This window comes from Galeopterus variegatus, unplaced genomic scaffold (genome assembly GCF_000696425.1).
Source record: "Galeopterus variegatus unplaced genomic scaffold, G_variegatus-3.0.2 Scaffold1707, whole genome shotgun sequence".
NCBI lineage: Eukaryota > Metazoa > Chordata > Mammalia > Dermoptera > Cynocephalidae > Galeopterus > Galeopterus variegatus.
In genome coordinates, this window is record NW_007727818.1 from 46,953 (window position 1) to 59,401 (window position 12,449).

The following is a 12,449-nucleotide window of genomic DNA, read 5'->3' on the forward strand; positions in this document are numbered from 1 at the left end:
TAGAATTGCAGTATAATATACATTATATACATAATTACAATTGATTTCTTTTTTTTTTTTTGCAGCTGGCTAGTACACGGATTCGAACCCATGACCTTGGTGTTATAATGCTGTGTTCTACAACTGATATCTTGCACACACACAAAAAAAAAAAAAAAGAAAGAAAGAAAAGAAAAGGAAAAAAAGACATCCTGAGCTCTTGGACAACAGAGCCTCCTTAGAAAGGGAGAGGAGGTAGAGGGGGGCACTTTTGTGTGGACGCACATAAAACCGGGTCTGAGTCTGGGTTCCCTGTGCCACACACAGCAACCCTCAAGAGGTGTCTCCACTGACAGTGGGGTCCAGTGAGGAGGGAGACCCTTCCTGAGGGAGCTCACCGGGCCACATGCAGAGGAGGTCGGAAGCTGCGGGCGAGGAGGGAGCTGAGGGGGTGCGGGACCGAGGGGAGTGGGTTTTTTTTTTCCCTCCCTTGAGTCAGACAGACACAGATTTTCCCTGGGAATCTAGGCTTTTACTTTTACTCGTTTAGTTTTTGATCAACGGTGTGCTGTTTCACTCCCCCGACTGTGTGTCCTTCAGACCTGGGTGGCACAAGGGAGCGCCCATACGTCCCACCTGCGCCCCGGCTGGGGTGGTGGCCACGGAGCTGGCAGGCATGGCAGTGAAAGCCCTGGCAGAGGAAACGCATCTGCCAGTGGCACCTGCTCTGTCTGGTGCAGCAGCTGCTGAACGTCACACCTGCATTTGGAAGCCACAGTCTCCGGTTTCAGATGAAGAGGCTTTGCTCCATCATGTTACCAAAAGGGAAAAGGAGGTTGACCACCAGGAAGGTGGACGTAAACCCTAAGACACAGCTCTTAGCATGGAAGCGGAGAGAGAAAGAAACTCGAACCTGGGCCACAGGACCGTGAGGTTTTCATACAAGTAATGAGCAGAGTGAAGAGCGGTTTGGTTGACAGTTGGACAGAGGTGACCTTTCAGTGTTCTGCATGTCATCCGCTTATTTACAGGTAGCCTAAGAATGCTGTGAATTTTCCATAATGCACATCAAGGTAGTAGAGACTTTTATGTTTTCTGTTTAGCTGTGCAGCAATTGAAGACATTTAGGGAACTGAATTTTACAACAGAAAAGCAGACCAGAAGCAGATCATCTTCTGGGCAGGGATGGGGGAGAGGAGCAACCCGAGGTCACCAAGGCTGACTGAGCATGGCCAGCCAAGCGAGCGTCACTGTGACCGCTGACAATCCCCCCATGCACGGCCCCACCTCTGGCCTATAGAAGAAGCAGCAGATGCACCTAAAATCTCAAGCAGCCCAGGGCGTTTCAGGGTGACGCCAAAGAGAGAAAGTAAGTTTTACAGCCGGTTTTTGCCCTGTGAATTTTCCCTGATACCTTTGGCTGAGCTTCTGGAAAGGAACAAAGCTTTGTTTCAAATCTTGTACTTAGGACCCAGAGAAAAAAGGAGTCTTTTAGTTGTGAGTCTGTAAGATCATCTCAAGATGCCCAAAGGTGTCTTGATGTCTGGGCTACGTACTGAGTAATGTCAAGTGTCATCTGAAGACCACAGGCTCTGGGCTTCAGCGTGGAAAAAAAGGAAACGAGAGAAGAATATTTGACATTGAGAAAAGAGGGAGATGCTTTGTGCAAATTCTAAAGAATCCAGAGCTGACTGGGAAACTAGGGCTTTGGTGTTTAAGGCTCAGCTCGGGGAGGTAACAGCCCTCTGCCACAAAGTCAAGGCCTGAGGCGAAGGGACAGCAATGAAACACTCGTGTAGAAGGCGCTGCACGGTCCCTGAACGCTCCCAAGCCTGTCACCATGCTGTGTAAGAGCCTCAGCCGGGTCACTAAGATGGGAAGAGAAAGCAGCTTGGACTGCGGAGGACCTAACCTGGCCCTTGAGGTGAAAAGAGCTAAAGAGCAAGCCCTTTGAAGGACAGGGACCTGCAATTTCACCCAGAAATCCCTGACTGTGCAAATGAGGAGCAGCCTGGCCTGGAGGATGGAGGAGAGGCTGGAGAGGAGGCAGAGCTTCTTCTCAGGCTGCCCGTCCCTGGGGGTCCACAGACCCTGGGCTACGTGGACAAGCTGGTGGCAGAGAAAACTTCATTCACAATGCCCTGCCCAAACCCACGACTCTTATCCTGCCTTAGGAAAAATTTAATAAACATTATAGCTCCACCCTGCCAGTGCCTTCCAGTTTTCTTACCAACTGGTGTGGAGACTTCATGGAAAACTTCAAATGGACAGAATGATGTGGAACCCGAGATGCTGATGTGGGGGGACAGGCTTAGAGCTTGAGAGCCCTCCCTGTGGTGGAGCTGGCCCTCCCATGCCAGGAGCCAGCTCGGACGGGAGTCTCTGACGTGATCCACTCACCCTGATGGACGTCTCCTTGGCTTCCTCCTTTGCTGGAGACACAGGCTGTGGACGCCTTACTGCTGGCCACTCCAAAATAAAACATAAAAATTAGTAAGATTCGAAGGGTTCCCACATGCCAGAGGTGTGACAACTTGAGCTTTGATAGGGAGAGTAACTGCAGTGGATTGAAACCCATAAACACGTTTAAGTCCTCAAGGTCACTATCATGTTAAAAAAAAAAAAAAAAAAAGAAAAAGAAAATCGATCCCTTTTGGAGGCTAACAATCAATTCATTATCTTAGAGACAGGCAAATAAAAATTCAGCATTCTTCTTGCCTCTGTGAGGGAGTCATGTTTCACAAAAGCATTCCAACTAATAAAAAAGCAACGGCAGACTTAGAATATCATCATTTTTGAACCCCTGGTTAATTAATGAGCGTCGCAAATACAGCTTCTGACCCCTAAAAAGGATGGAGAATCAGATTTTCGAAACCTGCCCTGCCAGTGTTTCTGCAGACCAGCCTGCCCCTAACCCGCAGCGGCCCGGCCTCACTCCCGGTCGGGAGACGGATTTGAGCTGCCTCCTGTCTCCTCGCTGGTCGGCCATGCAGTAAAGCTCTTCCTTCTCACAAAAGCTGGTGTCACAGAGTTTGGCTTTCTGGGTGCACTGGGCATCGGGCTCGTGACTCGGTAACATCTGCCTTATAATTCCTTATGCTAAAACATTGTCTCTGATGGTTTCCCAGTATAGTTTGAATGGTGGATCCTGAGCCTCCCAGGCCCACCCCACCCCCATGGGGAGTGTTCTGGATTCCCACCGGCCAGACTCTTCCCCACTGTAAAGTTATAGGTGCACGCAGTTTCAAAAGTGGAATCGTCCAGCAGGTGTGTTTCTAGAGGTGACAGTCCACCTCCCACCTCTTGTCCCATCTCCTTCCTCCCAGAGACAAGCAGCTTCACTCTCTTCAGCTGGTCATCATGGCACCTGCCTCCTCTCCGGATCGGGTCCCCCCAGAGCAGGCCCCGAGAGGACTTTTTGGAGGGGACCCCGAGAGGCTCCGTGAGGAAAGAGAAGCGGGTAACTGCGGTGGGCGACGGGCTCGGGCCCGGGGACACTCAGAGACGGTGGGGAACGCGTCTCAGGGCCTGCCCTCAGAGGGAGGGGAGGCGGCGTTTTCACCCACCAGCTCCCATGGCTCAGCTGCTGAGCTCTGCCCCAGGGACATTATCTCCTGCCACCCGCCAGCGGCTCCTGCAGCAGGTCAATGCCCCTCCATGCCGGAGACACAAGAAGCCGGCGGAATATATGGCCTGAGGTGCCTCTGGGGGGTGCAGAGGGGAGAGGGGCAGCCCCGGAAGCATCTTCCATGTGCTCATGCCCACACCCAGTCCATTCTGTCCCGTCGCTAGCAGCAAGGCTGGTGGCACGAGCTCCAGCCTCAAGGCCACGAGGGACACTCCCGGGTCTCCATCCTCCCCGCCTGTTCTAGAGCCCCTCACCCAGCACTTCTGCTGGTTTGGGTCACCTGCTGCGTGGGGTGTCTGCGTCATCCTGAGGGTCTGAACCCGTGGCCTTCCCCTAGTTAGGCGATGGCTGCTGCGATGACCCGTCTACTGTTTGCTGAGGTCACGAAGCACCCAGAATAGTGGAAAAGATGGGCAAAATGAATAAAAAGAGAGTTTTGATAGAGAAATGGAGTCTTTAGGACAGAACCAAATGGACACCCAATATCAGAAACTGGGAATTCACTTGGGTGCCTTTAAAAGCACCTGCATACAGCCAAAGCAAGGCTCGGGGAGCGCCAAGAGCGGTCAAGAGCAATGATCCGAACTGAAGCACAGAGGACAAGGGAATTAGACAAAGCCTAGCAGAGCCCGAGGCACGTGCGGGGGACGCCAGCAGTCTTCAGGCGGGGACTCGGAGGCCTGGAGGACGCAGGGAGAGTGCGTGGGCAGCTGGCAGATGTCACCCGCCTCTTGCTGGGCCTCGTTCCTCTCTGGAGCCGGTTCTCCAGTTCCTGCATCCCCGTGCCTTCCCCGGCCTCGGCTGACATTTTCACTTTGATGCTCGTCTTCCAGCAACTTCCTGCAAAGTGAACAAGAGAAGTAGAGCTGTCTCATGTCTGAGGATGTTTTCATTCCACCCTGAGACTTGACTGACAACTGGCAGCTACAGAATTCAACACAGGTAGTGATGTCCTTGTTTTAGAGGCCACACTCAGCTCCTGGCGGAGGTCCCCCAAAATTTGATGCTGAACTCACAGGTCCCGCTGCCTGTCCCCAGACAAAAGCAAACTGCTCAAAAGTCACCTGTTAGTGAAAACGGAAGTCAGGAATACAGGTGACCCGAGGAGAGGTGTTGGACGAACCTACCTCTCCGGTAAACCTGGAGGAGAAAGGCCAGACTGAAGCATCTCAAAGACTCAGCTTTACCGAGGGGTTTTTAAAGAGGAGGCTGAGGGGACGGAAAGTGGGAAATGAAAAGCAGGAGGGAGGGGACGTGAGCGGCGAGGGCGTCATGCAGCGTCTCAGGTGCCAGTCTCGCCGAGACTCCCTCTGGTGTCTGCTCCGGTCCTTGCGGTTATCACAGGGCCCTGCTGGAGGATGGCATCAGCACAGCTCTGTTGGTGTCTTCCTTGGTGTCCCTTAGATAGTACGTGCCTCAGTGTGAGTCTGCAGCTCCAGGCTGACTGGAAAACAACTTTACATTCATGCAAATAATGACATCTTGCCCATCACCACGGTTCAAAATATCAAATAACCAGGGGAAAAGAGGCAATTCAGATAAATGCATGCCAAGCAAAATCGTGTCCTTTAAAAAATGTGCCTACAGCCCATGCAGTTTTCGGTCCCAGCATGGCCTCAGTCGTGCTCACTCCAACACATGCAGAATTTCCGACGTGTCATTTGGTCACCTTCCGCCCCCGTGCAGGCCTGGAGAGCTGCCTGTGAGGCTGAGTCCCGCTGGCGCGGCCGTATTCACTGTCTGCGATCACTGTGGGAGGCGCCTGGAGGATCCTTCGTTTCCTCGGTTTTGTCCGTTCTTCCTTTCTTCATTCTCCTGCTCTCTGCTTCTCAGTTTGGGAGGTTTCTTGTGCTCTGTCTTCAAGGCTGCTGGTTCTCTCCTCTGCCTGTGGGGCCTGCCGATGGGCCCACCGAAGGCGTCCTGCATTTCTCTGATGGTGTTTGTGGTTTCCAGTGTTTCCTTTTGGGTCTTTCTTGAAGCTTCCATCTCTCTGCTTATGTTATGGTAGTGACCAAAGAAGAACTGCTGTAACCCCTGAAGGTTCACTGGAATCAACGGAAAGCAGATTGATAGGAAAAAGAGGCGTAATGAGGTTTATTTTAATGTCTTGGGAGGGAGCAAGACGGGGGAGTTGCCAGAGAGTGACTGCCAGCCACTCCGCAGGTGCAGGAGCAGGAGCAGGAGGTGGGCACGTAGAAGGCTCTTTTGAGGGACAGTAAATGACTGAATGGAATTTGAATGAGCCACGTGTCATCCTGTGAAAAGGTCTGTCCGGGTGTTGTGCCCTCCAGTCTTTCCTGGTTATCTGCAGAGGGAGGCGATCTAAGACCATTTGTTTCTTTTGGAAAGCTTAGCCAGATAAGGAAATTCCAGCAAAAGTCCCTCCCTGCGCTTGGGGTCAGGGGAACAAGACAAGGTTAGAGGGACCTTGATTCCGAGGTCTTTTAATTGTCAAAGCACTCAGCAACCTGATAGATCTGCAACATAACCAGCGCCACTTTAGACAAGCCCGAGTCGAAAACGGCACCGTCCAACTCCCCTTCCCCTCCCCCATTCTCTTTTACAAGGAGCCTCATGGTTTCAGAGAAAATGAAACTTTAGGCGTTTCCATGTGTTTCCTCCATTCCCAGGACCTAACTCAATCCCCACCCCAGAATTACATCTCCCAGCTCTTGGCGCCAACATACCAATACAAGCTCTACCATCCCCACGCCTGGTGCTGTCCCCCATTTTCAGGGCAGCCCCGGGTTGTCCTCCACTGTGAGCACAGCCCGGCAGATTTCTTTCTTTATTAAAGTTTGAACGGTACCTGGCATCTCAGCTCACTTTTTTTCACAACCAAGGCACCCTGTGTGGGGGAATCGCTTTCTGCACCCCAACATCATCCACCCGTTCTTGCATGCCATCTGCTTTTTACTCCAGAGCCCTTTAGCATATGAATCACAGCTATTCTACATTCCGAGTCTGGTCATCCCCAGGTCACTGCCGTATCTGAAGCTGGTTCTGATGTTTGTCTCTTCGGTTTGGGTTTTTCTTGCCTTTTCGGGAACTAGACATGTTGTATCAGGTAACAGGAGCTGATGTAAAGAGGCTGTTAGTGTGAGTCTGCATTTTGATGGAGCTGGGTTGTGTTCAGCGTTTGCCTTGGCTGTAGCTGCCAGAGCCTGCAAATTCTCCAGAGTCCCTGTTTTTGTGTCCCTTGTGACCTAGGGCTCCCCTAAGTTCTTCTCCCCGGATCTGACCTTGAGCTCTTTGAGCCGTGGTCCGTGACTACACTGCAGCCCTGCTGGGGGGTGGTGGGTGTGGGGGTTGAAAGAACGACAGGACCCGAGCTGACAGTTCACCGGAGAAGTTCCACTTTATTTGAGGGTGAAGACTTTTCTACTATTTATAGAGAGCTGAGTTCCGGGAGAGGGTGGTTAGTACGGGGGGCGGTGGCTGATTGGTCGGAAGGGCGGGTAATGATTTTGATAGGCCATACTTTGGCGCCGGTGGGAATGTTAGGACCCGGGAGAGAAGCCAGAAAGGCGCCATGTTTTAGGGAATGTCTCCTTTGGGGTTTTATGGGGCCCTACAGGGGTAGGAGTGGCCTGCAATCTTCTGATGATATGTCAGTGTCTGTGGTCCTGGTTCTTGGGGCTGTGGCCTCAGAAGTGTCCCTGCGGGGATGTCACTTTCTCCCACTGCTCGTACTCCCTCCTCTGGCCGCAGAGTTCCTTCCTGACCTAATTCCTTGATGCTTGGCCCCTGTGAACTGTCTGTTTTCTCCCTTATGTGGGACAGGAAGGCTGGAGGGGCCGGAGAGAGAGCTGGGATGGGCTCTGGGTGTGTTTCACAAGGATTCTCTACCTCGTCCTGCCAGAGCCTGTGGGGCTGTTCCTCAGATAGAACCTGGTGGGGTTCCCAGAGGGAAGCCCCTGACAGTGTGGGGACTCCCGTGGGCTGGAGCGCCCAGGACCTTCTCACCTTCCCGCTACGCCACACTCAGCTTCCAGCAGGTGTCAGAGTTGCCCTGAAGTTTCCCACCAGTTTTGCCTCCCAGGCTTCTGCTCCTGCGACCTCAGTTCTCTGATGGGTTCAAGAAAAGTCGCTGATTTTCAGTTTGTTCAGCTTTTTCTTGTTCTAAGGATGGTGGTGATGACCTCCAGGCCCTTCCCACGTGGGAGCTGAAGCCAGAAGTGTCCCCCCCTTTGCTCTTTTTCTGCAGAACTTATTATCGCACCTCCTGGGTGTGTCTCTGAAGCTTGAATATGACCTCTCCTATTTTCCATCTACGTACTGTTTCCTTTCTTCTCCTTATTTTAGGCTTGTTTGCTCTTCCTTTCCCAGCGTTTTAGGAACTAATGGGGCTCTGAGCTCAGTGCGTGCCTCCCCCCCGCCCCCCACCATCCCAGACTCTTGCTGGTGGAGAAGTCTGGAAAAGGAAGGCGGCCGGGAGTGTTTCACGCCCACCAGAGTTGAAGTCTGGGTCATGCTGGTATATTTAAGAGGAATCCCAAATAGTAGAAAAATCTTCACAGACCACCTGGGAAGCCCTCTCCTCTCACAAGGGAGAGTTTTAGCCACTAAGTCAGAGTAAATGGTTGTCCTAACTCCAAGTCCATGCACATAACCACAATGCCCTTGATATGCAGAATCATGATCATTATGCACAAAGTTGTGACTTGTATTTAACAAAATTGTGATTTATATTTAACTTACATTTACAAGCTTACTAAATTGGGAAATAGTTGGGTTTCCTTTAAAAGCAGTAAAAGTAAAGAAGAAAAAGTGAAGATTTGACCTGTAAAGGGGTAAGAGTCCCTTCCTTGGAACTTTCTCTTGTGCCTCCCGCCTGGTTGTCCTGGTGCTGAGGAGCTGGGTCACCAGCAGTTGCAGTTCTCCGCTAATCCCATGTGAGCCCCGAACTCTCCCGCCCCCTGGGGCATCAGCTGCCAGTCGGACAGTGATGCCCTTTGTCTGACCAGCTGACTCCTCAGGCAGAATTTGTCCTGTTTTAGCTCCAACTGTGATGACTTCAGTCTTGCTACAAAGGTCCTGAGTTATGACCAGCCCTCAACTGACTATGTTGATAGGTGCACACCTCGATGAATATATCGAAAGTCACTAAATCGTACACGTTATTATTCTTTTCTTTCTTTTTTATTATTTTAGTCATACACTTTAAATGGGTGACTTGTATGTGAATTGCATCTCAGTAAAGCTGTTTAAAAAATAAATTAGGGCCGGCCCGTGGCTCACTTGGGAGAGTGCGGTGCTGATAACACCAAGGCCATGGGTTCGGATCCCATATAGGGATGACCGGTTGCTCACTGCTGAGCGTGGTGCTGACAACACCAAGTCGAGGGTTAAGATCCCCTTACCGGTCATCTTTAAAAAAAAAAAAAATAAATAAAATAAACTAACAAGTAAATGAGTAAAGCGTGAGATGGAGTCACCAAGTCGAGGGTTAAGATCCCCTTACCGGTCATCTTTAAAAAAAAAATAAATAAATAAAATAAACTAACAAGTAAATGAGTAAAGCGTGAGATGGAGTGGGAGGGCCACTGTTTCTGCTTTCACTTGCTCTGGAGTCCTAGGCAAGACCCTTCTGTGCCCTGGGCCTCAGTTTCTCCAATTTGGAATATGCAGGTTTGGGAAAGTTCTCAACAGCCTTGTCTGGCAGTTGATGACAACACGGAACAGCTCCTGAGAAGGAGCCTGGGGCAAGTGGGAGGTGGGAGAAAGGCCAGGCTCTCCCTGAGGGGCAGAGGTGGGACTGGGGCTGCAGAAATGGGGCCTCTGTGTTGTGTCAGGTGGCCGTTTGCTGGTTCTGTCCTGGGAGAAACCTTCCCTGACCCACCGGTCTGGGCCCAGCTGGGACTTTTCCTTCAGGACTTGTACTGAGAAGACCACAGAGCTGTGTGTGTGGTTACTTGGTGCCCACCTGAGAGGAGGCCCATGAATGTGGGGGTCGGCCTAGCACCTGGCACAGGCTATTGAGTAGCATAGGACTGCAGATGTTTACCGCGTGTCTTTACCCTAGATCGCCTAAATGCTAACATGTAACCACATTTGTTTTTGTCAATCTCATTCTCTCTCTTGTTATTATTTTCACGAAGAGTTGCAGACATGATACCCTTTACCTCTAAATAATGTGTGTGCATTTCCTAAAAACAAGGATATCAGGGATGACTGGTTAGCTCATGCAGTTAGAGCATGGTGCTGATAACACCAAGGTCAAGGGTTTGGATCCCCAAACTGGCCAGCTGCCAAAAGTAAAACACAACAGGCACATCCTCTTTCATAAGCATAGCACGATTATAAAAATTAGGAAATTAACATTGATACAGCACTATTCTCTAATTTATAGACTGTATTCAAATCTCACCAGCCCTCAGAGTGACGTCCTCTATAGCAAAAGAAACTTTCTGCTCACGTTCGTGTTAATTCCACACCTCTTTAGATTGCTTCATTCAGTTTAGCTGCTAAATTTGTCTTTATCTTTTACGAAGAGTTCAGGCCAGTTATTTTTGTAGGACACCCTTGATTGTCTTTGTTTGTTTGCTTTTTCTGATGTTCCCTGGTGATTAGATTGAGTTCCGTGCAGTTTTGGCGGGAACAGTGCAGAAGTGAGGTTGTGTCCTTCTCTGTGCACTGTATCGGGAGGCACAGATGCTGATCTGGCCTGTTACTGGTGACGATGATGTGGATCGCTTGGTGAAGGTGGTGTCCTTTAGGATTCATCATTGTGAAGTTATTCCTTCTCTGTAATGAGTAGCTGTCTTGGTGGGGTGAGGCGGAGGAGATACTTTGGGACTATGTTGATATCTTGTTTCTTGCAATACTTTTCCTCAATAGTTTTAGCCATTGATGAGTCTTGCCTGAAAAAAAATGTTACTATGATTGTTGCCAAATGGTGGTTTTTGCATCTTGATCATTTCTCCTGCATTTATCCATTGGTGTTCTGTGCAAAGAAGACATTCCCTTCTCCCTTTCTACCTGTGTATGTTTGTCTGTGTGTATATGACTATGGACTCATGAGGACTATTTTATTTTATGGCTTATAGTTATAATTAGTTACTATCTTTTTTCAGTTTGTTGTTCAAATTGTCCCAGATTTTGGAGAGTTATGAGAAACGATATCACGATTTGACTTAGGTTTTGAAAGGACCCCCGTAAGCCACAGTGAGATACTGCTACACACATACTAGAATAGTTAAAAGTGAAGATTGGCAATACCAAGTGTTGGCAAAGATGTGGAGCAACTGCAACCCTCACACGCTGCTGGTGGAAATGCAAAATGCTGGTACAGCCATTTTGGAGAACAGTTTGGCAGTTTATCAGAGGTTGAATATACACACATGTAGTGACTTCTTATAATTTTATGTTGCCTCGGCATCCATTGGAATGTAAGTTTGACTTTCTCAGACCAGAAGGAAGCAGGGCTCAGTATCACTTGTCACAATGTCTGGTTGTCTACCTCCTCCGAGTTCCTCAGTGGGGCTGATCCAGACACCTGCCTTGTACACAACTGCCTCCTGGTGACCACCTCCTTATGGAACAGCTAGATGCATCCTGCCAGACCAGCCCTGCCAACCCTCACACCCCACATGGACCAACCTCCTCCGAGTTCCTCAGTGGGGCTGATCCAGACACCTGCCTTGTACACAACTGCCTCCTCGTGACCACCTCCTTATGGAACAGCTAGATGCATCCTGCCAGACCAGCCCTGCCAACCCTCACACCCCACATGGACCGTGCAGATATGCCACAGTGACCACCTCTTAGTCACAGAGTGACCTCCTGGAACTCGTGCCTGCTTGCTTTAAACCCACCAATTAAAACTCCCTGTGGGAAACATGTTTAGGTAATGCCCCAGAGCCAATAAAGGTTTTAGCCCAGGGTCCCTCCCTCCCTCTCTCTCTGCCTGTGCTCCCTGACCTCCATGTGCATGTGTGTGTGCTTGCAGGCATGTGTGTGTGTGTGTGTCCCAAGTGTGCTGTGTACCCCCAGGACCTATAAGTAATAAAATGTTTATTTCCATCCTGTGCTTCTCCTCATCATTGAAGGGATGCTCTCCATCTTAAAGATCCTTGATTAAAACAACTTATTATGTGACCCAAATAGCATGTGCACACAAAACCTTCTATGCCAATGCTCCTAGTGGCTTTATTCATTATAGCTCCAAACTGTAAACAACCCTTATGCCTATCAACTGCTAAATGGGTTTAAAAAAATGATGGTATTTCCATATAGTGGAATACACTCAGCATTAAAAAGGAATGAACTGCTGACACACAACATGGGCAAATCTCAAAAACATTATATGGATCCAATCAAGATGGTGGAATAGATGGTCCACAGCGTCACTCTCTCCCACAAATCAACCAATTTACAACTATAAAAATGTAACATCAGCCAAGCCAGGGCCGCTGGAGCTCGGGAAGAGGAGGAGAGACCTACGGAGTTCATGAAGGCAGGAGAAACTATGATGAGAGAAAGGAAAAGCTGCTCTGAGCATTTCGGGCTGCCACTGCTTTAAGGCTGGAGCTGCTGAGCTCATGAAGCAGGAGCCAGCAGAAGCCACAGCTGTGCCCTTCAGATGGAGTCACTAGGAGGCAGCAGGGGAGAAGAGGGCCTTGGTGGCCCCCAGGACAGCAAGACCACTAACAGGGTTCCTGTGGACCCACACAGAAGCGAGGAGCCAGAACAGCTGAAAAATTGGAGCCATTCAGAGGCCAGTGAGTCATCGCAAGGGACCAGCACAGGGCCCATCCCATGGGAAGTGTTTGCAGCACGGGCAGTGGGGGAGATGGGCCCACCAGGGGACACTGGGACACAGCAAGGACAGCTGATCTGC